This window comes from Athene cunicularia, assembly GCF_003259725.1.
Source record: "Athene cunicularia isolate RWA chromosome 1 unlocalized genomic scaffold, athCun1 chr1_part1, whole genome shotgun sequence".
Taxonomy (NCBI): Eukaryota; Metazoa; Chordata; class Aves; order Strigiformes; family Strigidae; genus Athene; species Athene cunicularia.
Genome location: NW_020799091.1, coordinates 34,645,570 through 34,648,219, shown reverse-complemented (window position 1 = coordinate 34,648,219; position 2,650 = coordinate 34,645,570).

Below are 2,650 nucleotides of genomic sequence, written 5' to 3'. Positions count from 1 at the left end.
TTATTTTATTTTATTTTATTTTATTTTATTTTATTTTATTTTATTTTATTTTATTTTATTTTATTTTATTTTATTTTATTTTATTTTATTTTATTTTATTTTATTTTATTTTATTTTATTTTATTTTATTTTATTTTATTTTATTTTATTTTATTTTATTTTATTTTATTTTATTTTATTTTATTTTATTTTATTTTATTTTATTTTATTTTATTTTATTTTATTTTATTTTATTTTATTTTATTTTATTTTATTTTATTTTATTTTATTTTATTTTATTTTATTTTATTTTATTTTATTTTATTTTATTTTATTTTATTTTATTTTATTTTATTTTATTTTATTTTATTTTATTTTATTTTATTTTATTTTATTTTATTTTATTTTATTTTATTTTATTTTATTTTATTTTATTTTATTTTATTTTATTTTATTTTATTTTATTTTATTTTATTTTATTTTATTTTATTTTATTTTATTTTATTTTATTTTATTTTATTTTATTTTATTTTATTTTATTTTATTTTATTTTATTTTATTTTATTTTATTTTATTTTATTTTATTTTATTTTATTTTATTTTATTTTATTTTATTTTATTTTATTTTATTTTATTTTATTTTATTTTATTTTATTTTATTTTAATTTTTTAAAAAGATTTTTTAAAATTCAAAAATACTCATTTTCAAATACTAGGAAATATTTTTATTTTTCTCATATTTTCTCTCTTTTTCAGAATGGAATATTAAAATGTTATGTTTTCAGATAGGTTAAAAACTCCTTTATTTTTGTCTACTCTTAACTGTAATTCTTCACAGAAACTATATGTGAGTGTAGTGTTTAGGAATAACCTGACATCCTATAAAAATATTTACTCTACAAGAATGTGAGATCTTATTGAAACTCTCTTTTTCCTTCACATTGTACAACACCTAGAATGCACATATGCAGTTTGATATCAAAATGCCACAGCGCTCCCTTGTTTAGCAAAGTTGATAACAAAGAAAATGTTATACCAGCTCTTTAAAGCCAGAAGTGCTTTCCTCTCCACTTACACATTCAGTTCAAGTTGCAGCCACATAATTGGGTCTCAGATACCTGAGAAATTGCCTCTCTCTCTCTTTCTCGAATCCCCATGCCCAAGTTAAGAACTACTATTAAAGGTCTCACTTTCATTCCCCAATTGCTTTTCTCTCAGAAAGCTTCACTGTGGTACCCTAGCAATTTACTTCCTTTTATCTGTTGATTTTCAAGTGTGTTAAGTCAAAGTTAGAGAGTAGAAAACTAACCTATTTCTCAGGTTTTTCTTATGGATGAATTTGGGGTATCTTACGGTATTTTAACAATGCAGTTCAGTATATTACGTTTAGCTCAATGTTATATAATCACCAGTTATACAGTCTTATTATTCCTTGTGTGTGCATACATGGGAATTCTCTCACTTGATATGTTTACGGCTCACAGTACTGAAAAAAACAGAGAGAAAATGAAGAGATTTGGGGTCATAGACATGTTGGGTTCTCTGGATTTCATCTCAGCTGCAGGTCTGCTCTTTTCAGGAGGGTAAATGTGATCGACAACTCAGTTACAAAACAGATATATAGACAGACAGATGAATCTCTTGCCACATAAAGATCAAGCTGACATGTAGCTGTGAAGGAAACCTTTGTCTTCCATAGCTGTTAGCATTAATAGCTATATTCGTTGCACATGTCTACATCTGTGTTTGTACGGGATTATTGGTGAAAAGACTTCATTATTTCTCAACATCAGTTCACATTTCATATATGAATGTGGTAGTCTTTTCTTCGGAAGTAAGCAAACTTTTATATCACTCAACCTAAATTAAATTTTAGGGAAACTGGACATTAATCATTCTCAAAATCACATGCTGGGAAAAAGTGAAAAAACATCTTAAAATAGCAGTGGTTTTCATCTCTAAAACCAGCCATCTAAAAGTTAGACATAGCCTCTGAGCTGCTTCTGTTGTCAACGGACAAAAATTAGTGCTCCTACATCTGAGTTGTTGCTTCAGCTGCCCACCACTTCTCAGTTATGAACACATGGACACCTCCACTTCCTAATATTTGTTTCCCAGGCTGCATATGCCTGAGGTAAATTTCTTTTTGCTCTGTTTAATCATTTCTGAAGTCTCTCTTGTTCCCATTATCCTGCACCTTTGCTTTCCAGCACTGTTAACCTCTACTGCACTTCACTGTGAGTTGCATTTTCCTAGTTTAAAGCTCTCCTCATCAGTTTGGCCACTCTGCAAAAATTGCCATGGCTCCACTTTGTCAGGAGCATCCTCTCTCACCCTACCAGTCCTCCATCCTCAAAGTGGGTCTCATGGTTGTAAAAGAGAAACTCCTGTCAACATCACCAGATGTACAACAAGACTGTTGACCTGCAGGGGCTGAAATTAATATAATTGCATGACTTTGGTGTAACAGGACTCAAAATCAGACAGGGTTTTTAGACTTTGTTCAGTGCAAAGACAGAATGATATTTAAACCTATCTGTAATTTTAAATTTTTTTTTTTAGTAGACTAAAACCTAGAATGTAAAACTCTCTGAATAAAGAAAACCTACAGTTTTCTTGCAGTAGTAAAATAAACACTGGCAAAGAGCTCTCCCGGGCACTGGAACTTCAT